Source organism: Urocampus carinirostris, chromosome 12, assembly GCF_059441175.1.
Source record: "Urocampus carinirostris isolate Australia breed hairy pipefish chromosome 12, RoL_Ucar_1.0, whole genome shotgun sequence".
NCBI lineage: Eukaryota > Metazoa > Chordata > Actinopteri > Syngnathiformes > Syngnathidae > Urocampus > Urocampus carinirostris.
In genome coordinates, this window is record NC_142360.1 from 30,356,965 (window position 1) to 30,380,060 (window position 23,096).

At 39.5% G+C, this 23,096-nt stretch overlaps 1 protein-coding gene and 1 long non-coding RNA gene across 7 annotated transcripts in view; one reads left to right on the top strand and one right to left on the bottom strand.

Moving 5' to 3' along the window:
• The window catches only part of LOC148355490 (uncharacterized), a 68,901-nt gene that overhangs the window by 44,324 nt on the left and 1,481 nt on the right, over positions 1–23,096 (top strand). The window lies entirely within an intron of this gene.
• lpp (LIM domain containing preferred translocation partner in lipoma) overlaps positions 1–23,096 on the bottom strand; it is a 206,936-nt gene that overhangs the window by 8,869 nt on the left and 174,971 nt on the right. The window lies entirely within an intron of this gene.

Sequence of the window (23,096 nt, forward strand, 5' to 3'; positions counted from 1 at the left end):
CCCATTCATCATCAGATATACCAAAGCGTTGTTTTCCTCAACAAACTTTTTTGCGTTTTATATTATCTTTCGCGAATATTTTCCGTTTTCTCCATTCCATTCCATTCGTTTCTGAGATCAAATGTTATCACTTTCCGTACGTCATCTCTACTACTGCGCTCTCGCCACAATGATCGTCAAACAAATCAGGAATGCTTTTAGGCAGATGGTTTTGTTATCTGTCGGCATTATCGTGTGTTTTGGAGTAAAAATTTGACATAGTTGGATTCACTCTCATTATTATAACCAGACCACGTTTGCGGGGAATTGTTTCACAAGTGGAATTTTACAAGACCTTTGGGTGGGTTATACCTGCTTTAGTTTTCCAGTATCTTGTTTCAGACTGATTGCGATGTTTCTGTGATGAGTATAATGTCTTGAACCCCTTGAGTTTAAGCTTTCCAATGATATGTGGCATGACATACAGTATTTCTGTGACTGGTGACTTGGGGAAACACAACTTTGTTAAGGGGTGAAGTAAATTAGGGCAAGAGACACAGTTTAAGTGGTATATCTATAATGATATGGGACACAGCGCTGGCATTATAAAGAACAAGCTTTTGTTTGGAGACTGCGTTTGGCCGTTTTGTTGAATTTTCTCCTAAAATATATGGTGTGGCTCTCCCTCAATACTTTGCTTTCATGGCTCTTTGGGTTAAAAATGGTTTCCCCGACCCCTGGTGTATTAAAAGCTCCAAATGTCCCATTGGCCAATCCTACACCTGGAGGGGTGCATGTTATTTTTAGCCGTGCGGTCAGACCATGTCGTGGCCCCGCCATCCGCCAAACTTGCATGTTTCTGGGAGCGGCTGGCGTGCGCTCTTGGAGAAGCTCGAGGAGTTCATGAAAAGCGAGACACTCGTAGAAATCGACGTGACTCCCGGGGCGGGGGTTTGTGTGTAAACAATGTCCACGCCGCAGTCTCGCCGCACGCTCGCTGGAAATGGATAAAAAAGCTTCTTTAATGAGCTGAATGCTGCGAGCCCGCCAGCTTTATCTACCTCGCGGGCACTAAAGAACGTCGGAAGGGGGCGGGAGGGATAAAATATATCTGTAAAGTGAGAACGGTCGTGGATGCGCATCTTTTCCCTTTCTTTTGCCTCTCTTCTTGTGGGAATACTTTAGCCTTGTTTAGCTTAACTGGAGCATGTGATTTCACTTACTGTGGCCATAATGAGTACAGAGCTTGCAAACTTTATTCTGGAAGTACAGTCAACCTCAAGATATTCTTTGTCCAGCTTTTAAAAATATATTGTTTCCTTTTTTTGCACTTCTTTCCTATTTTATTTTACTACCCATTATATTCCTTTGATGATTGAGTGACATTTTTTCGGCTTTTTTTTGTATTTGTTTCCCTCTGTTTATCGAACACAAGGTTACAATAAAGTCAAATCAACAACTTTATAATACAATTGGGAAAACAAAGAACAAAAGAGCCGGTTTTTCCTCTTAGAAGTATTTAAATTTTATTTTTAATTTTACAAATTTCAAATTGACAAAAGTGCTTTTCTTGCAGTTGTTTAATACACCTTATTTTTAAGACTGACACTTAGCCTTGAAGTACTCATTGATTCCAATCCCGCTAGTAGACAAAAAAAAATAGTCTTACATATTAAAATAAGTCTCTAACTCCCATAGTACTTAAAATTACCGTATTTTCCAGACTATAAGTCACCTTTTTTCATAGTTTAGCCAGGAGTGCGACTTATACTTCAGATGCGCTCTATTGCGGAAATAATTAACATTTTTACCAAGTACATGAGTTCACATGTTATTTTCACTCCAAACCACTCGAAGGCTTTCTTGGCCTGTGTTGATCATTTCAACCTTGCCATGTTGTCCCCCATTTTTTACTAAACGGGACACGAATGTCAGACGATTCGGCCAAAGAAATATTTTAAACACAGCAAAATGGATCCGATTACCGTTCTACCACATGAGATACAAAGTCATTTTAGTGCTATTTGCGCGAGCGTCGTAGGCTTCATTTCACGCGAGAGGACTGTTTTTCGTACATAAATGTATTTTATAAAAACAACTCAGAAGACTCAAGAAAATTGCACCCGAAAAGAAACATTCTGCATATTTCAAGCTGCAAATAGTGAAGCCAGAAATCAGAAAACTGATAGTTTGGTAAGCATGTTCTTTATGACAGTTTTCTGAATAATATGTTACGTTGTTACTGATATTAGCGGGCATGTCAATCAACGTTATACCGTACAAACATATTAAGCGTGTTGTGCTCATTTATTTTAAATTGCCTTTCAAAATGACGTGTTTTTGATGTTGGATTTCATCACATAAATTTTCCCCAAAAATATTACTTACACTTTTGTGCGACTTGTATATGGTTTATCCTTCTTAATTATGCATTTTGGGCTGGTGCGACTTATCGTCCGGAAAATATTATGCATGAAACTAATGATAGACAGAGACCCCTCGCTATTTTGCGCTTTGGTTATTCCACAGTTTTTATTGAATTGTCCTTTTTGTCATTGATATCAATGTATTGTTTATTGTGCTGCACTGGGCAGATTGTGTGTACGTCTATTGGGTGGTCGTGACTGTTTGCGTGCCGGACTGTGATAGGCTTGTGTATGCTAGGTCTTCGAATGAAAACAAACGGCTACAGTTAGCTCTTTGCAGCTTGTTACATTGAGAATAAATTCATCTACTAAATTGGACTCTGAAGAAAGCCAGAAAAGCACAAAGAAGCTGATTACCACCAGGTTTTTTATAGATTGTTATCAGGTCCGACAATCGACCGAGGCGGCGTCGGAAAGGACAGCAGTAGTGAGGCTGCAGGTCCAGCTTACTGCTTTGGCTAAGCTAACAATTCTCATAAGCTATCCCTGCGGAGCTTGTATTTAAGAAATGCAAGCTATATTAACCATTTAACAAATGACCGGGAGCTATAACTTGTGGCAAAACACTACATTTGGAATTCTTTTGTTTAAATCATCGCGGAGACTTGGGTTAAATCAATGACACCAGATGCTAGCGTGCAAGTAGCCAGCCGCTCTCTAAATTGCCTTCTTACAATGAAAGGTGAAGCCTTCCAATTTCGTTTTACTTTTTAAAAGACAGTAAAACAATCTATTCAAGGCAAATTTTGTGTTGTGTGTTATTATTTCTAGATCTATAGTTGTTATTTTCTTACAGTTGTATTCCTTAATCTGTAATAACGCAATCACGAGGTAAGTGTAACCCTTTCAGGGCATGTATGAAAGTCCAACACCACTTCGCAGATTTTCACTTTTTGCGGGTGGTTCTGGACCCCATTAACCGCGAAAGCAGAGGGATCTCTTGTATTCGTCTAATATCAAATTAAAACATCAACTACTGGGTATCTGATACTGGTATCAACGACTGACATGAGTACCTTAAAAGGAGATTTTGTATTATTTAGTGCCTTCTGCATCCATTAAAAAAATATAGATTTGAATAATTTAGAACAAACATGAACTATCACACACACACATAGATTTTTTTTTAAATACTTGAAGGATGGCCAAAAATAAGATAAATGACGTAGTTTTGGTCACTTCGAGTCTCCAGAGTTGGTAACCATCTTTGTGCTTTGCAGCACTCGTTTTTGGTTGCACTTCACAGTACAGCGACATCTAGTAGTCAATTGTACACAGGGACCCTTTAAAATAAGCCCGGTATCAGCACATGTTTTAACACTGACCCATGCACCTCAGTGTTGGCCAAGAAAATAAAATAATTTCGAAATTTAAGGTCTACCAAACCATCTCCCACAGTTCACAGACTCCCCCTCGGTCGTTTGGGCATAACTGAGGATGCGATTCTTGATAGCTTTCTCCACTACAGACGGTTCCTAGGCTGCGTTTGCTTTGTGGCAAAATTGGCACCAGTCCATTCCTTGATGTTGTCAGCCCAGTTCTTAGTCTGTCCTCTTCTACTTCTGCCACCTATACTGTGCCCTGGAGAATGATCTTCCCAAATCCTGATGATCTTGTGACGTGATCTTTAGTCACACGGGCCATGTAGCTGATGCCTAGAAGTTTTCTGTAGCATTGCCATGGCCTGGATTTTCCTTTCCAGCTTTGCTATGAGAGTCCAGAGTCCAGGAAGATGGAAGTAACCGGCTTTTACATGAGTCTGATCTTTGATGTCACTGCTATGTTCCTGTCCTTACAGATGGGTGCAGCTGTGGTATGAGCTATCCTTAGCTATGATTTATAGTTTTCTGTTTAGAAACTTTTGTTTTAAAATGCTGCTTAACATAATTTCCTACTGAATTTAAGGGCCCAAAAGTGGGAGAAGATATAGGGGTCTATCATACCGTTTTGAACCTGCGAGCCACCTGTTGCCAAGCCTTTGCCTTGACGACAAAAGACCCTGGATGGCCTCCAAGTCAGGAGGGAATGCCCTCCTCCACTAGAGGGCGTTATTCGTACACTGCTAATGTAGTGAAGCATACTGAATGACTCCTCTCACATGCGTGTTTGCCCACAAGGCTAAACAAACGTCTCGGCAGTAAAGTGAATGTAGGTCACACAGACACACACGCAGACGCACATTTTAAGTCAATTGTATGGAGAGCAAGACCTAGCGCCCTCCCCTCAACTTCTCGCAAAGCCGGTAATGTCCATCGAGACCGGACCCGGATGCTAAACGACGTCTGACAGCTTTTGGCAGACGCGGAGAGCCGTGTTGGCAAAACAAAGCGTGTAGCAGGGAGTTAAATGGCACAACTAGCATGTGTTCTGGTGACACTCATGCCTGACTAGAACACGAAGCGTTCCAGTTAACTTGGAACCGTTTTTACAGTATGAAGGGTAGGACTTTCAGAGGTTACTATTTCTGGTGCTGCTGCTGTTTTGGTTTGCAGCAGGGCCTTGCAGATTGGCATTTGTGTTTTTTTGGACCTGATGAATGTAATTTGAAAAAAACAAAAACGTTTTTATGGACTGGGAAAAACAAAACGACAAACCAGAAGATACTTTTTTTATCTGAAAGTTACGAGTACACCCGACGAGTACAAGTTACGAGTTTTGACCGAATCAATCCGACACCTATAACTTTACACGGTAGACTATCACATTTTGCCTAAAAAAAAAACAAACTGTTTTTTTCCCCTTTTTTCCCAAATTCAAGACTATTATCTTTAGTCTACAGTTGCTTTAATTTGAAGCGAGACTAAGGCTTGGTTTTTTGCTCAAACGTGACATGTCTGATCTGTTGAAGTCCGCCTGAACTGAACAAATTCAATTTGTTTACACCAGACCCATGCCACTTTTATTGTGGTCCTAAATTCGAGACATATCTGACCTTTTGGAATGTGACTGCTGTGTCGCTGAAACTGCTCTTCTGTCTGGAGATAATGCTGTGTAGTGGATGCGATGGATTGTCCATGATTGACCTCAGCTTTTTCAGTGCTCGTCTCTCAGCTACTGTTGTTAGGCTGTCCAGCTCTTTGCCAATATTCTTCTCAATATTCTTAAAATGATTAAGCTGTACATGTGCTGCCTGTGGTAACACAATAACTTTAAGATTGCTAGATACGCTCCGCCGTTAATATCCATGAGTACTTCCGCTAACAATGAAGGCATTGCGTGTAACGTCACGTTTCCTCTTCTGTGCATGCAGGACACTTCTGTCGTTTACACAGGAGATCACATACAATTTGGATTTAGTTGGAAACGTAAACGATCTCATAAAAACATCGGAGTTTACCCCGAAAATCGGAATTGCGGTGTAACCCTAGGTTGTCTAAGTGCGTGAAAAAAACTATAGCATTAGATTTCCGATTAGGTAAAAGTTTGCCACTTCAGTTTTGAACAAGCACATGTTTAATTTAATAGTATTCTGGAGACGGATTGTCTTTTGTGTGTAAAAATAAAGTGCGCTATAACATTCGCTTTTTTAATGTCTAAAGGTTGCTATGTATGCAAATCAAATAGGGAAATATTGTGGTATGAACTGTAATCCCTTGATTTATGTTCCAAAAACAATCAGTAATAGGCAAAATCTGTGGAATAGAAACTTTATTTTTACAATTATCATTCACTTAAATACTAATATAATCCACAGAAATCAAAGAACACCCTTTTACAAATAAAAGTACTGTATGCTTGTTTTTTTATTCTATTTCTAATTTACAAAAACTACTGTTCCATCCAAAAATAAGTGGGGAGACTGTCTAGCCAATCTTAATGCAGAACACAACGCATCATGCAAAGCCGTGAAGTAACAAAAAATTGTTGAGTAAACCGCGTTTTAGTAAGGAATTACTGTAATCAATTACATTACAAAGTTTTACAGCAAATCTTGCATTAGTAACTATAGCGGAACAAACCTTTACAAACCTAGAAATATGTATATAGTAGTTCATTGTAGTATAGTTCATGGTTATGTTTGTATATAATCTGTTACATCAATGTATAAGTGCAGTCAAACCTAAAATCTTAAACTCAGAGGTAAAGCTTTACCACTCGAAATAAAGGAGAGTCATTTTTAAGTTGGTTCAAATAATAAAAAGCTCTTAATCCGCCTTTAACTCCAGACTTACAGGGACAGTGTGCGTTATTTGACCACTAGATGTTGCTGTGTTGTGGAGTGTAACCAAAAACGAGTGCTAGAAAGCACCAACACCAACAGGATACAAAACTAAATGCAATGAGACATAATAATAGCATGTGAGATATAAAGGTCAAGGCCATGTCATTTTTGTTTCAAGGATGATGGAGCGTGTTTTCGTCCCACTTTATGTAGGACTTTCTGTTTTCATTAGAAGCCGGAAAAAAATAAACACACGCTGACACAACGATGGCATCTTAATGAGGCTGTCTAATATCGTTACCAAAATAAAACAAATTTAATGTTGTTCCGTGCGATCCGCCGCCCGCCCGCCAAATGTTTGGAATTATCTCGCGACTCCTGCGTGATTCATACGTGCCGACATTCAAGCTCGCTTGCGTTCTTTCTCGTCCTCTTTTTTTTTTTGCTTCTTCCTCTCCCCTCGCTGTCGCTGTGATGTTAAAAATGCTGGCGATTGCATAACGCATTAAAACTTGCATCACCAATTTCCCGCAGTAAAATACTTGCATTGAAAACACAAGACAGAGAACAACGCATTTGCTTTTTGAGACACTTGTAATCTGGGTGGGGCGGTGCCAGGTTATATTGTGTTGTTGCAATGATTGATAGTTGGAAGTTCCCAATGTGTAGTGCCGGGAAACGTTGGGCAAAGGTGCAAATTTGACATTCAAGTGAGACTTGGATATTAAAATAATACATCTTGACAGTGATTTATTCGAACATCCCATCACTTTAAACGTTTTCAGAATTATATTTTGAATATTATTAGTTTCCTTTTATTCAATCCTTTTTTTATTCTCTTAAAAAACTAATTTTGAAGGATATTGTGAATTATTTAGCCCCTCCTAGTGGTAAAGCTTCAATCAATAATAAAAAACAATGTTGGTTTGAATAATAAGCCAAAATACATTAACCACAATATAAATGTGCATGTTTTTGGCTCGTAGGTTGAGAAATTTCAATTTATTTTACATAACATGAGCCTCACCTAGGTAGCTGAAACGATTGCCCGCCATCTTGTGCTACGGGAACCCCCATAAACCAAAAACCATGTGGGCGGAAAAATGAAAATGGTGTGGTTTGATTACTTTAAGTCTCCATAGTTTGCATCCTTTAATGTGCGTTGTACAATACAGCGACATCCAGGTCAAATGTTGCAGTGTCCCTTTATGTTATTTTTTTCCTCAAGTTTTTAAGTTTGTTTTGAAGAATTTTATCACATGATATTACTATAAATATATCGACTAGTCCCACTAAACCAAACTTAATTATAATGTAATATATTCTTTTGAAAATCTCTGAATTTTCACATTATAATATGAATATTATTAATACAATAGGTACGTATCGATTACTGTGCTGAGCGTCTGCAGGTGAGACCAAGGATTCAGATTTTGGCGAACATCTCAGGCCCAAACAAAATAGTCAGAAAGTCATGCCATGTAGTAACTTATTTCTCATTGCATGGACTTATTTTCATAATGGACGATTTTTTTCCTTTATATAAAAGTAGCAGCATATAGACTTTATCTATAATTAAAGGTAAGACAGAAAACCATTGATGCTACAGTGTGAGTGTGTGTATATAACTACTTGCTCAACCAGTCAAATGATGAGTAAGATGTAGGTTCATTTATTTGTAAATCTGATTGTGCCGTACCAGATACAAATCCAGCAAAATGCAGATTTTGGTCAAAGTAAACTAAAAAAGCTGATATAACTGAAATACATTTGAATCCAACTCCCTTTTGTTTTTGAAACACTCTAAGTTCAAGCCTGCTAACGCATCCAAACCTTCAAACGGCACTCCGATCACGATTAACACATGTCAGCGACCAAAGAAACTGCCTGAAATGATCCGTTTGATTGAAGGAACCCCTGCCGCACACATCTGCTTATTCTCTGTAACTTTAACCATCCCGACATCTGCGTCAGACGTTTTCCTTTCCTCGCAGTGATGCGAAAAGCGCTCCGGATTGCATCACCGATTTCCTGCATATAAAAACACAGCCGTGTTCTAAAGCAAGGGAATAACTTCATCTCTCCTCTTTTGACACACATTTTACACCTAGCCGTTTTTTCCCCTCCTCTTTCCCCGCCGTGTTTTCCGCGAGGCCGATCGGGGCTGATGGGAGGCAGGCTGCGCTTGGCACGCGATTTATGACCTGGCAGGATGAACTCGGCGCCGCTAAATTTACTGCCGAGCTGATTCAGTGCCGCGTCTGCTCAGTGCCCGGGCTTTACTGCTGTGGGACTAGCGAATGAGCGAGCGGACGGAGCAAAGACGGGACAAAATGTCGAATGGATGAGTCACCCCGGCGGGAAAAAAAAAACAACAACAAAAAAGGTGGGGGGAAGGCGGCTTAACGAAGCTTGACAAACGAGCCTCTTGTGCCGTTTACGAGGAGGAAGTTTGAGGAGATGAGATGAAAAAAGCCAACAGTGATGACTCACATACCTAGCGAGAGGAAAAGAAGAAACCTAGGGTCGACAGAAATAGCATCAAAGATTTCTTAAACATGGCAGCGGTGGGTCGGATATGCTAAAGTTAGCATTATTAGCCATTTTGCCACATGAACGCAAACATAAGGACAGAGCAAACACTGTTGGATTAGCTAAGCTTTACTCGCTCAATTTGCTCAGTGAACAACTTTGGTAACCAAGACAATTACAATGAAGGAGAAAAAAAAATCGCCCAACTGAAAAAATGATATGCTTTATGGAAGAAAAAACAAGAATCTACTGATCATATATCCGGACTATAAATTACAATTGCTATTCCGTAGGTTGTCTGTTCCTGTGACTTAAAGAAACTATACATAATTTAACAGACATGAGTGTGGCAAAAACTAGCAAAACTATGTAAGCTGCAAAAAAACGTTCCATGCGTGGAAAATATGGTAATTTATTTACCTCCAAAGAGGTCCTGAAATACACAAAGAGCATGCCAAAGGAAACAACAATTTTGTGTATCTGATAATAAATCTGATTTTCATATCTTTCTTTTTTTCTCTGTTTTCTAATGGGTCATTTTCTGGCACTGTGAGTCAGAATATTGTGATAATGAGGTAAAACATAATGCATTTTCATTTGTCATCTGCATCACGAGTGGTTTAGTGGGTAAGTGTTGCATTACTGGTTCAATTCCTGTTGCAAACGATGTTTTGCGATTTTGGTCAGATGTTTATAGATTGATCAATCATTGCGCAACCGTAGTAGTAGTGTACCTTTTCATGTAGTAATGTATACATGAAGAACTGCATGCATTTCCAATCATATTCACCACATTTTTTTTATGAATTTGGGGCCTTATGAGGTGCTCTATACTCTGGAAAATACAGTAATACACTTACTACTCCTGCTCGGTCGTGTGTGTAACAGTTGTCACCGTCTGCTTACGGTCAGAGATAAGGAAATGATGGACCCCGATATCATCTCCCACTTTTGGGCCCTAATGTGTTGCTATTAGCATTCATTGTATGGAGAAGAGTCACGGAAGCTCCTTCATGTTTTTTTTGTCTAAGCATATTTCCTCGCCAGAGGGCAGGAAGGGGAGCTGGAAAGAAAATATTGGCGACCCACTGCTGACCCGCTGCAGTGTCAGTCCGACTCATGACAAGGGCCAACTACCGCCGGGCTCTTTGTCACTTTCTTTCGGCAACGGCGGCCGAAGACGTTGCCTAAAGTCCGGAGGGCTCGCTTTCTGCTGCACGGCGGATCAGAACGGGACAGCGCCGTTCCTGCCACCTTTGCTTCTATGTTGGGAGGCCTGATGTGTGACCCGTCAGGTTGAAGGGAAGTCCGAATCGGCGACGTGGGGTTCGCTTTCAGTTGCCCGGCTGGATTTTAAGGCGGGGAGGCAGTACCGGGCCACGTTATCTGAACCCGAGCGTGATCTCTGTGCTCCTGACACCTTTTACCAGATGCGAGAGGGCCCGATGTCCGGCCCATCATGTTGAACTAAACTTGTGGTTCAGACAGGTTTGTCAAAACTTGTCTGTAGTGCCGGAGTGCAAAGAAGCAGGGTCAGGAAGAACTGAATATAAATTAAAAAAAAATCTCAAGAATAGTTTCCTATTATGGAGGATCAATCCTGCCATATGTAAAATATTCTTCTTATTTTCCCCCACCTTATCCCAGCTTACCAGGGGTTGGCTCCCAATACAGACTTGTACAAAAGTACGATTGTGCACGGTAAATGATGCAACCATAGTTCTACCGAACTGATGTGTCAGTAGAAGTCATTAGGTGACCAAATCTCCCAATTCCAACCCCTAAGGCCCAACGCCAAGCATATTTAAACATATGTATCACTAAAATGTATAAATAAATATCCAAGAATAAATGTGGTATAAATAAACGAACACGTAAATAAATCACGAAATACATGTATATATATCTCTCATCATCATCACCGCTTATCCTCAGTAGGGTCGCGGGGGTGCTGGAGCCCATCCCAGCAATCATCGGGCAGTAGGGAAGGGGACACTATATATATATATATATATATATATATATATACATACATAACATAAATTCAATTGATGCTCGTGCATTTTGTCATTTATCTTGTTATTTATCAATATTGATGTGTATTCACATAGGGAGGCGGGCTAGTTGCCTGATCTTTTCACCTATTGGTTAATCAGTGAAGAAGGCTGTTGCAGTTGATCTGTGACAATATAAGCCAGTTTGACCCGCCCCCCTTTTTCTATAAAAGAATACACGACAGAATACCAGGCAAAATACACGACAAAAACACCACAAAACACCCAACAAGCACAAAACAAACGACAAAATATGCAACGAATACATGAATAACATGACAAAAAAATGATTTAATGCATAAATATGTGAATAAGTTGTTGGTCCCCTACTTACGAACATTCAAGTTCCGAACATTTTTTTGGGGATGTCGAAAAATAGTTGGACATTGCTGTAAGTTAGATTTTGTATTGTGCACCTTTTTCCGAGTACAAGACAGTACTGTAGTGCTTCTTTCTGCCACTACCGACGTGTGGCACTGTGAGAGCTGAACCTAGCATCCACCCCGAAGAAGAAATCCGGCTTCTTCTTCCGGTCACAGTCCCAGTTCGTGTGTAAACATACTGTACTGTAGCTCCAGCGTGGCAAGAACTTTGACATTTTTATCATTTAATATCTTGCACATCCATTCAATATGGTTGTTGTGAAGTGTAAAAAACAGGCGAGCCGTTTCATTTGAAATGAAAGTGGAATAAATAAGCTTGATGCGGTGTTGGATTGCTTTGTTTCTGCCACTTTTTACCACGGAGGATGTAGCCTAACTCTTGAAGCCTATCTTCCAAAATTAAGTTAAACTTTACTTTATTTATCTCTATAGAGCATATTATTTTATTAATTGTTTATTTTTCAGTACAAAACAATAGTATTGTATTATACAAGCCTTAAACATACTTCTATAAAGCTTAAACATACTTACAGTATACAAACCGTAAACATACTCATATAAAATTAAAATATACTTATATAAACCTTAAACATACATTCCATACAAAATATAGCACTGAAGCAACTGACGAACAAATTCAACATACGAACGATCGTCTAGAACAGGGGTGTCAAACTCATTTTAACTCGGGGGCCACACGTTCGAACAAACATTCTCTTGGGGGCCGGAGAAGTAGATTAGAGAGAAGGAAATAAGAGAAAAAGAGGGAGGGGGAAGTAGAGGGGGTAAGAGAAAGAGAGAGAGAAACAAAAAAGGTGAAATGAGAAATAGAGAAGGGGAAAAAAGAGAAAGTACGAAATCCAAAGAGAAATACAAAGAAGGAGAAAAAGAAAGAGAGAAGGAGAAAGCAAGTGAGAGAGAGAGAGAAAAGAGACAAAAATGAAAAAGGAAGAGAGCAAAAGAAAGTAAAAAGACACAGAGAGAAAGAGGAACAAAGAAAGAACAAGAGAGACAGAGAGAGAGAGTGAGAGAAAAGGGAAGGAAGAGAGAGAGTGAGAGAGAAATCCAAGTACAGCGTTTGTGAGAGGCACTGGGCTTTGGCAACATCAAGTGGATATATTTTAACCTGCGGCTCGATTTTCTCTTGCGCTTCTCTGAGCGTTGTCTCGCGGGCCGGATTTAATGCCTCAGCGGGCCTGATCCGGCCCGCGGGCCGCCTGTTTGACACCTGTGGTCTAGAACGTTCGTAAGTAGGGGAACGTCTGCATTTAGGTATTATATGATTCATTCATGTGTATATTAATTGTATGTAATTTTTTTGTAAGTATTTATTTATATATTTTTCACTACATGTGCCAGATTGGTCCTCCATATTCCTGCGCGGCACATTAAAACCTGCTAAAATGAGTTGTACATCATTGAGTTGAGGTGGTCGAAACTTGCCCGGTCAACAAGTGAGCAAAAGTATGCGCGTTGAGGTGCCAAGGTCAAGAAAAGTGATGGGAAAAAATAGGGTGGGTGGTTCTGGCCCGGTGCCATCGCCTCCTTGCATGCAAATGCACTTGAGGGGCATCTCACACCTACACTCAAAAGGCCAGGCCGGGTCAACTGAATGGAAACTTAAGCTCGTCGGTGATGAGCATTCCGTCAGGGCGTGTCGCAGAACATTCAGAACCGCGACGTCACAAACAATCTGTCGGGAAAAAAACGTATGGAGGTCGCCGAGGGCTTGCGCCCTATTAGGAGGATCACTCTCCGGCCCGGTGACGTACTCACACCTAGCCCATCTCAAGTCAACCAGTGGACCGCATGCCAATCGTAGCGATTTGTTTGCCTGGCCAACAGGCGCGGCGCCAAGAGATGCGTCAAGTATTTGTCAGGTCCAGGGACTGTCAGTAAAAGCTCGCTACACGCAAGCGTACCACGAAGAAAATAGGACAGTGTCATCTGACTTTTCAACAAAATACCGTAAATTCCGGACTACAGAGTGCACTTCATCAAAAAATGCATGCTCAAATTTAAGAGAAAAACTCATACAAGCCAAAACGGATTTAAAGCCACAGGGTTAAACAACCATAAAATGAATTCATTCAGGTCCATATCATACAATTTAAGCAATTGCCTATTTCTACCACTAGTGGCAGAAGTACTGCTGCAAATTTCTTCCTTTAAGGTTGGTATGAAGAAATGTCATAACCATGTTTTCCGTGTCCCTAACCAATAAGATGCATCAAAATACACGTGCTAGTGTGACGTCAGCCTCTTACATTTCCTGGTTATTCTTTCAAGCTTAGTTTGAAAAAATGATGAATGATGCGCTTGACAGCTAAAGACGATTGTTTGCACATTTCAAAGATGTCGCAGCATGTATTGAACGAAATGGAGGACAAATATTCACTACTTGATTCCCAATGTTGGAACTGTGACCACATCCAATAGCGGAAGGAAAATATATCAGTATCATTCTTGTATGCAGCACGTAGTGAAGGTTTTACAAAAGAACTCTGCTTACACCTTGTTTCGACAACAATTAGAGTGAACCTCAACAATCTTCAAGTAAGTAACTGCAGAAGGGAGACACATTTTAAGTGGGATACTTGTTGATATGGGACACAGGCTTTCATTATTATGTCCAAGAGGTTCCCAAACCTTTCTGTGGAGAATATTGCCACATTGTAGCATAGACGTGAAAGTCCATATATTTGAGTTGTCATTGGTGGTTGCGAAGGCAATGGACCGTATTGCATTTGCTTGTTATCGTTCCTCGAAATTTAAATCGACCTGACATTAAAGCCCATGAAAGAAAAAAAAGAGAAGTGTAGCATTTTTGACTGATACGTTTTACTGCTGTTTAATTTGGATAAAAATTTTTATCCATGGTAAATATGTTGTAAATATTGATTATATTTTTAATATACTGAAGTATGTATCCATCCATCCATCCATTATCTGCACCGCTTATCCTCATTAGCGTCGCGGGGGTGCTGGAGCCCATCCCAGCAATCTCCGGTCAGTGGGCAGGGGACACCCTGAACTGGTTGCCAGCCAATCGCAGGGCAAACAGAGACAGACAAGTCACTCGCTCATTCACACCTAGGGACAATTTGGACCGACCAATTAACCTGACATGCATGTTTTTTGGAATGTGGGAGGAGTGTCCGGGGGAAACCCACACAAGCACGGGGAGAACATGCAAACTCCACACAGGAGGTTTGATCTCATGACCTCAGAACTGTGCCGCAGTGCTGCCCTTACTCCAGTTTATGTATTATATAAACAATGTTGGCTAAAACACTTATTTATACATTATTTTCTCTCGAAGGGGGTCATAAATGTTTACAGCGGTGTTTTGTATTTAGAGCGCATGCGTTGTGGAAAAGAGCAGCTCGCCGCTTTTCTTGGTGTTGCAGAGGGAAAAAAAGGCCACAGTGTTTAAAATCTAGCAAACAATTAGCAGCTTGTAGTCGTAATTTACAATATTTTATGCCACGCTGTTACTTAGCATCCCAAACATCCCAACGCCTCTTCAAAATCATTCCTGATACAATGCTCACACCCCAGAAGGACAGAATATGAAGATCCTAATGGCATCTCGATGCGAGCGACATGATTTTAATTGTAGCCGACTTTTTCCCTCCCACACACCTGTCAAGGCTCCCTGTGACGGATATGCGGGTCGTCACTCGCAGACGTGGCGGAGGGTTTGCCGGCCCTCCTTCCCAGAGTACAATCCCGTTCACACTCCTCACTGTGCCGAGTCATCAAATTTTCATGCGCGTGTGTGTGCTTGTTAATTGACTTGTGTATTTTCACACGTCATTAAGCCCGTGTTAATTCCTCAAAGGAGTACGACAATTAGACAGGGCTGGTCGGTGTGAATGGCTTGACACGCACGCTAGACAATAGTTAGGGTGGCTAACAGCGCTACTTGGCTACGTATCTCGGCTAATTAGGATAATTTCAAACATGTTAAAGTCAACGTAAAGTAAGATAAGGGAAAAAAAAAAGCTTTCCTGTTATTAGAAAATAACCACAGATTTAAAAGAATATATCCTTTTACCGCAATTTCCAGACAATAGGTTGCTCAGTAGTATAGGTTGCACCAGCCAAAAAAAAAGCAAAATAAAGAGGAATATATATATATATATATATATATATATCTCAGTAGGGTGCTGGAGCCAATTCCAGCTATTTTCAGCCAGCAGGCAGGGGACAACCTGAACTGGTTGCCAGCCAGTCGCAGGGCACAAAGAGACAAACAACCCACTCGCTCATTCACACCTAGGGACAATTGAACCGGCCAATTAACCTGACATACATGTTTTTAGGATGTGGGAGGAAACCGTAGAAAAACCCACAAAGGCACGGTAAGAACATGCAAACTCCACACGGGGAGGTTGCGGTAGCTGGACTTGAAAACTGAATCTCTGCACCGTGGGGCCGCGTACTAACCACCCAACCGCCGTGTCGCACCATACATTTTTGAAAATACATTTATCATCTGCTAAATTAATCGATGCTACATTTACATCTATTAGTTTGAGTACGAGTTTGATATTTGTTAACATACATGTTTTTCTTGCATTATTATTGTTACAAACTTGTTTTACATGGAATCTTTGTTTAAAATATTTCTTAACGAGTATTTGTTTGCTCGTAGAAAAATATTCATCTTTATATTTTTGTATAGCTTTTGAAACCTTTATCAGAATGTTTTATACGAATTTTAATAAATGTTTTACTTAAATGTAGATATCTTTGCATTATTTGTATATTATTTATATCATTTCTTTTAATATGTGCGTTTAATTAGGTCAATTATTTTTGCATTCATTTGTCAAATTTGTTAACTTTGTACAAATTGGACAAATCTATTGCAATGTTCCCTGTAATTTTCCACGGGTCTGAGCGTTCACACAGAGTCGGTGAGCCACGCTTGAAACAACAGTGAGCAACCATAATCCCAAGTGTGGCAAGATAATTCATTATCAAACATGTCCAAAACTTGACATCAAGTTACATTTTGCTGAGTTTCCGGCAATGCAAAATTATTTTTCTCTTTTGAATGAATTGACTCATGTACTATTGCAAAGGTTGTACGGCCTACAAACGTCGTTTGTTCTTACAATCCTTTCACAAGATATCCAATCCTTTTTGTTTCCAGATATATTTTGTCGCATAATATTAACATTTTTGGGGGCTTATTTATTAGTCCGTTGTAAGATAGAGAAATGTACTTAATCACATTTTTTAGTGGAAGTACAATGTTGGCAACAAGATTCACTTGATATAATTGGAAATGATTTGAATGCAACACAGACTTTTTCATATCTTTTCCGTGTTTTTTTCCACTTTTTAAAAAATTCCTTTAAAAAAAAATCTCATTGTGTTTATTTTTTCCGAGCTGTTACTTTTTTCTTTTTGTTCTCTGTTTACTTTTTCCCTACATTTCTTTCTTTTCTTTTTTTCTCAGCTTTTCACTACTTTTTCATTTTGGCATTTTTTTCTTTTTTGTTCTATTTCCCCCTTCCTTTAAGTCATTGTGTGCATAGTTTTACATAATATTTGGCCATGTTGGGATTAAAGAAGCAAAAATAACCTGAAGAGCCGTTTAGGACCCAAAAGAGCCGGTTCCTTTTAATGAGCCGAGCCGAAGAAGCCGGTTCTCAACCAACTTTACTCAACTTCTTCTCTGACTCGACTTCAAAATACCGCGTTTAGGACACAACGTCAGGGGAACCCGTGTATTTTTACCTTCATGCACTGTAACTTTGACTTGCTTCTTAATTAGTAATCTTGAGCCCTCATTTTTGTGCGCTGGCTAGATTTTCTCGTGCGCAGAGAATGTGCGAGCAGTGCGCAATTGCACACGCGTGCAGCTTAGAGGGAACACTGATCTATTGTCTTGTCTGCTTTAGAAAAGTGAGGGCCTGTGTAAGTGCTCTTATATCAAAATTTCCCCTTTGAATATGAACAACAGGTCACCCGCAAACAGACACTGAAGTTTCCTGGTTATAACAGTGTCAGGACACAACCTGTATGTATGTTTATTTAAAAGAGATTAAAAGCAGGAACAGATACTTGACTGCAACCCAAAAAGGAAGGCTAGGGCTTTTTTATTTTGTGTGTGTGAGGATGGCTCAAAGTGCGACACTGGGGGATAAAAGGTCTCACCGTTGAATAATGGCGGCATCAAGTTTAAACGGTGTTAATCTGCAGGATTGGGGCTAATGCGGATTGCGCCTCCATTTGAGTAGCGCGACACGAGCTCACCAGGCCTTTAAGCAGCTCAATGTGTTGTCACTAGTTGATTAAGTGCACTACAACAAGATGACAGGATTATGATTACACAAACACACACTACGACGCTGTGTGTGAATGTGGAAGGTCGTTTGTGACATATCTTCTACATAGTATCCACATTCAGTGTCATTTATTTAGTTTTTTTTTTCACAATACAGTGCTACTTCTTCCTAGGTGCTCAATTTGTTTCCAGAATCCTGCTCGTAGCTCGAATTGCTCGTGTAATTTTTACCAATATGATATAATTGAAAACAAATTGGTCTGTTCCCGTCCCCCCAAGTGAACCCTAAATAAATAAAGCTAAAAAGCAAATCATCTTGATGACTAAAAACCAATTCAAATAGTAATCAAACATGAAAAATATACAGTAATAAGATAAAATAGATTATATTAATCAACTCAAATGTGTAATGAAGGTGTGTGCGTGGTGCGGAGGAAGGAGTGGGCGGAGATAAGTGTCTTTCAAAGAATTTTGTGAGACTGTGGGGGAGTCCGATTGTGTGCCCCTCGCACTGACCAAAAGCTCCGCCCCACGCACCTTACCCTCGAAAGAAAATTTGGTCCATTTTAAGTTCAAACGCATCAATATGGTGCATTTCTTGGAGCAAGATGATGAGCTAGACCTGTGATGAATGTGTGGCTCTTTTCATGAGTACATATGGCTCAGAGATAAAATGCTAAATACTTGTGCAATTTTCCATTATAGTGCCCCAATACAGTATTCTCAAAGTTGATTTTTGTGCGTGTATAGGAGAAGTAACTCTTGTTGAACCAAGTGTTTGGTCCAGTATATGAAGGACACAGTTATGACTTCAGTTTACGGTCACGGTTCACAACAACATACCACGTTTTGGCTGTATGTCGCTAAGGAACCCTTTATGTGGATTTTGATTAAATAACATATGTTCACTGTTGAGAAACTTATGATTATAAGCACACAAAAAAAAAGTGCCAGCCAAGCACAAAGAGCAATTTGATTGCTCAGCACACACAGTACGCTCCACGATCTCTCACGCGCTGAAGGGAACCACATCCATAAAGTTTACATTTGCAGTTTTTTGTGACAATTTTACAAAAGAACTCTGCTTGCACCTTGTTCTGAAACCATTATTTACGAAAAAAATAAGGCTCGAAACAAGCCTCAGTGATCTTAAGTAACTGTGGGAAGGGAACACGGCTGAGTGGAGGTACCGATTTTCCGCACTATAAGGCGCACCGGGTTATAGGGCGCACCCCGAAAAAATAGTTTTTGGTCCTATTTTTGACATACATAAGACGCACCGGATTATAAGGCGCTACAATGGGAACGTGGACAAAACAGTCAGATAGTTCAGTCCAACTTATTACCCCCTTAACATTCCTAAAGCTTGCAAAGAAGCAAATACGTGTCGTAGACACGTGCGGATGCGGTGTCCGTACGATGTCACTCAAATACATCGTTCCAAATATCATTCGGAAGGTTAAAGTCTTGGGATTCAAGAAATGCCAACCATTCCTGGTTTTTCTTTTCTTTTTCGCTCGCAACTTTACTGTGCATATGACAATAAACACTTGGAATGGAGTTTAATTTAAAAATAGACACTCCATTCCATCCATTATCTGCACCGCTTATCACAGAAACATCGAGTTCAGTCTGAAACAAGATACAGGGACAATATAAAACCCGGACTAGCTCACCGAAGTCGTTGTGTTCATAATAATGTGCAGCCAATGTCCTCTTATATCCGTGAGGGTAGTAAATCCAGGAGAATAAAATATTTACAAATACAGAATAGAAAAAAAATGCTTTCTCTATGCCGTGAGCCACGTGCTATACACATTCATCTTTTTCGGCCAATTGCAGGCTTTGTTTTGCTGTTTAAGCCAAAGCCAGCCTGTAAATGATAAAAAGGATCCGCCCCTTGACCTCCGAATAACTTTAGCCAATAGTGATCGATTCAACTGATGATTGACACATCTTTTTCGGCCAATTGCAGGCTTTGTTTTGCCGTTTAAGCCAATGCCAGCCTGTAAATGATAAAAAGGATCCGCCTCTTGACCTCCAAATAACTTTATCCAATAGTGATCGATTCAAATGATGATTGACACATTGGTTCGCCAATGAAACGCCGGTATATAAATCCCAGCATACACCGCGGACTACTCCACGTTCGGGGGAAAAATAGAGTCGGCGGCTGTTGCGTAAGTTGCGAGACCTTGTGATTTAATGTTGATCCATAAATAAGACGCACTGTATTATAAGGCGCATGGTCAGCTTTTGAAAAAAATAAAGGCTTTTAGGTGCGCCTTATAGTGCGGAAAATATGGTATATTTGTTGATATGGGGGCACATGCTCTGGCATTATTACTTTATACGTTGTATCAAATTATCTAACGTCACAGGACCAAATAAAATGGAGCGCGGATATGGGGTCTATTATTTCAATCTACATTAATGCATTTTTTTAAATACTAAACAACTTTAAAGTCATGCATCACAGAATCTCAGAAAATCAAATAACACAACAAAATAGGAATTTGAAATATTCTTCAGTGCTATTTATTTTTTTAATACAAGCATTTTTAACTGTTTAAAATTTACCTTCTAACCAATGTTGACTGATAAAACACAGAACCTCGGAAAAACACGAAAAACTAAATTAAAATGTGTTTAACAAAAACAAAAATATCATTGGTCTCTACTGAATTTTGGCATTTAGGAACACAAAGTGATAAGCTTTGCAGGACTAATTCAGATTCTTCTGTCAGTGATAGCCAATGCACAATGTTTTGGAGCCATTATTATTACCTCATTTTTAAACATGTCCTTTTCTGTCCTCCATATTGCAAGCTCTCTTGAACCGTTCCTGTGCTCAATGTGCTGCTGAGGCGTTTTTTGATCATTTCAAATTGTGTACGCTGTATCACAATTTTGACTGGAAATTAAAAAAAACAGACAGATCTCGTCTTGGCCATTTCTTCTCTAATCGGGATCGTCTTTCTGTCACTGGTAGCAGACGACAACACCATCTTAGATTACTATTGTTGTTCTGGTATTCCACATGGTCCGTCTTCCTGTGAGTAAATAGGTGTTGTTGTGTTTGTAAGGGTTATTATCGCTTAATAAGTGGAACTGCAACCATTAATAAGAGGGGCAAATGGCTGGTATTGACAGGTATGAGACTGAGGGACTGTTGATGATACATAAGCACTAATTCTAAATTAATGTACACACAAACATTTTCTGCAGCACATTGCCTGTAGTAGTAGTAGCAAGTGGTAGCCGATAGGACTGTTCGTAGCTTGGATTTACCTTCATACGTAGAGCAAGATTTTTCTTCAAAATAAAACTCTCATATTGAAATTCTCATGTTTAGTCTTGTCTATATGAAGAAGTACCACTATATTTCTGTGTTTCTTTTCTCTTATACTCTTTCGCAAATCTGTGCTAGAGTGTACTTTCTTTTTGAGCTATTGTCTGTGAAATACAAAGCGCCATTCCACATAGAAATTGTATCGAGACATTTTAAGTGGCAAGTTCAATGCAAAAGTAGAAAGAAGACACGCTTCCATCTATCAATCGTGTTTGACTGACAGGTCTAGGCTGGGTGGAGGCAGCGATACGGCCGCCGTCATTTCTTTGCAATAAGTGTGCTTTTGTACCCTGCTAGATAATCGCCTTAATTACATTGCAAGCCACTCCAGGAGCCGTCACCTTTAAGAAGTAAAAAAAGGAAAAGGAATCACTGCCAAATGAGGCCGCGGGACAGATTAGGTTTTATTTCATTTTAACAATATCTTTATCTCCGTGGAAACCGTCTCTTGGCTCGACCTTGTTACTTGGGGAACGGTAACACCAAGATCTTCGTGGACTTGACAAACTTGAGTAACAGCCAAGTTCAATACACGCGCTTCTGTTTTTGTTGTTTTCTTCTATCGTTTTGTTTTAGTTCTTTTAATGTTTTACAACTTTGGAGCAAGGGTTACCAACATTTTTTTGTAGTTCATAGCTCCTTTTGGTTAAGGGTTCACTCAAAGGGCTACCAGATTGATATGAATTTCTATAAAACTAACTCATTGTGTAATTATGATGTTGTTTTTATGTTATTACTGGGATGTATTTATTAAAATTGGCTCAAGTCAACCCCGAATACACCTGTCTTGTATAAGAGCACTGAATGATTTACAAATAAAAATTGCTGGGTCACTTTGAATTTCTTGTAAATTGTCAATGGTTTCCTAGAAAATTCGAATGACCAGTGAGCTATTTTCAAAACTGATCTCCAGTCTGCCAAAGTGTTTATAGGGAGCTACCTGGTGCCCCCATATGGGGACAACGTCGGTGACCCCTGCTCTTAAGTTTATGCCTGTAAGTACATGTAAAAGCTGCTTTAAAGGGACAGTGTGTATGTGTGATCACTAGATGCTGCTGTATTGTGTATTGCAACAAAAAACAAGTGCTAAAAAGCACAAGGAAGAATAAAACTCATGAGACTCAAAGTGACCAAAAATGTTCTAAATCTGTTAATAAACAACAAAAGTGTGGAAGGAAGTGTGACTTTTCCGTACTGGGATTAATATAGTATCCATCTATATAATACTATATAAGTATTTCTAGGTTTGTAAGGGTTTGTTTCACTATATCATGTATCATACCACAATGTATTAATATATAATTATTTGTTGGTTTGTAAGTGTTTGTTTTGTTACAGTTATCGTGAACTATATTATACTGTACCACTAGGCTTTATAAGTATGTTTAGGTTTTTAAAGGTTTGTTTTGTTACAGATATAGTTTTCTTTTGTTTGTTTGGATCCCTTGACCACTAGGTTAGTAGGGGCATCATTTCCTGTTGTGTGTTTTGGGCAAGTACAGCCTGGTGGTGCCTATCCCTCTACAGGCCAATATGTCTAGGTTTATAAAGTTTTGTTTTGTTACAGTTATCAATGCATAATTTTGAGTAATAACAAGGTATACATTTCATAGGTTACGTTACTTAACAGATTTGAGTCGTGCATCGTTTCCTGCATACTGATTAACTTGACAGTTATTTTTTTGATGGTCCCAGTCGTTATTAGTTTAAAAAGACTATAGAGTACATTTATCTGTAAAACAAATGTTTGAACGGGTGAAAAGGGGTTCTTCTTTGGTTGTATTGTATAATAGGTATTTCATTTTATAATAATTGAAAAAATAAGGGTTTCTACCTCACAGATTTCACCTATCATGGGTTATTTTTAGATAGGGATTACTTGAGCTGAATGACTGACTAAAGCT